This window comes from Bos indicus x Bos taurus, chromosome 6, assembly GCF_003369695.1.
Source record: "Bos indicus x Bos taurus breed Angus x Brahman F1 hybrid chromosome 6, Bos_hybrid_MaternalHap_v2.0, whole genome shotgun sequence".
Classification (NCBI taxonomy): Eukaryota; Metazoa; Chordata; class Mammalia; order Artiodactyla; family Bovidae; genus Bos; species Bos indicus x Bos taurus.
The window spans coordinates 7031784-7033353 of record NC_040081.1 but is presented as its reverse complement, the minus strand read 5'-3'; positions in this window follow the sequence as shown (position 1 = coordinate 7033353).

The following is a 1570-nucleotide window of genomic DNA, read 5'->3' as shown; positions in this document are numbered from 1 at the left end:
AAGAGTCAGACACGACTGAAGTAACGTATCACAGAGGCATGCCCAGACACCTCTCTAAAAGAGTGAAGGAAAACACACACACACACACACATGACTAATTTCCTTCAAGAACTTTTCCTTTGCATTCACAGCGTGGCTAAGTGGTCAATGCAAGAGGCTTCACTTTTGGCCTGTCTTGGCTTTCTACGTTCCTTCCATACTACCCTTAATCATTTCTAGCTTTTACTTTATTTTTAACATTTATTTATTTATCTGCATCAGGTCTTAGTTGTGGCATGTAGGACCTTTCTCTGGGGTGCAGGCTTCTATTTCCAGCAGTCAGACTTAGTTGCCTCGAAGTATGTGGGCTCTTAACTCTCCGACCAGGGATCAAACCTGTGTCTCCTGCATTGGAAGGCAGACTCTTAATCACTGGATCATTAGGGAAATCCCTTGATTTATTTTTTAGTGTTTTATTTGTGTTTAAAGATGATATATTATTATACACACATATATACACATATATTATTCATTCATTTCTTCTACATTTAGTACAATTTTTTTTGCTATTACAGAAAATAATCTTGTATACATCCTGAACATGTTTCCTTGTACACATTGGTGATAATTTCTTCAGAGTATATATCTAGAAGTGAAATTCCTGGGAAGCAGTGTATGTGCCTCTTTAATTATACTAAACATTGCCAGATGCTCTCCAAAATGATTATACAAAGTTATACTCCCACCAGCTGTACTTGAGAGTTTGTTTTCCTATGTGCTTGACATTCTTGGTATTGCCAGACTTTTCTTCTCTGTTAATCTTACAGGTTCACAGTGGAACCACCTTATTTTTTTTCCCTTTTTTGTTGACACATAGTTGATTTGCAGCATTGAGCAAAACTCAGTAGAGTGACTCAGTTTTACACATATATACATTCTCTCTCTTTCTTTTTTTTTTTTTTGTAACCAAAACTTTAATCCCAAGGATTCTCACAAAACTTATTACAAATGACAGCATGAAAAAAGAATCTTGCACTGTAACTCAGTTCAGCTCTACAATGCACCCTTAAACTGGCAGGACATATGGTATTTTGAGTAGTCTCAAATTTCCAAATAAAGAATGCTACAAAGAGCTATGTATTCTTATACAGCAATCACAGAAGGAACTTACAACCTAAAGCAAAGGTAAACTAACTTCCTTGAAACTTCTTAGATTCTACACCAACTGGACAACCTTTTGTCCAGTGTGAAGACTAGTGGAATTTTTAAACCTCTAATCCAGTTTAAGGGTGCAGCTTTAATTTCTCCAGCTTTTGAGTTCACAGCAGCTTTTAAAAACCGCTTAACTACAGCTGCATACCATATCCCAGCTATGTTGAAAAAAATCTTCCAATTTTTGCCAGTTTTTGTTTCCATAATGTTAAACATCGACTTTACCTGGGCAGGAGTTAGAGGTTTATTATCAGCCTATGCAAGACTAAAATTCAAAGCAAATTAAATTTTGTTTAAGGGAACATTTTAAAGTAACAATTTGTGATATTACATGCCTCATATGACCCATTTCAAACCATAGAGAACTACACCTTGTGTG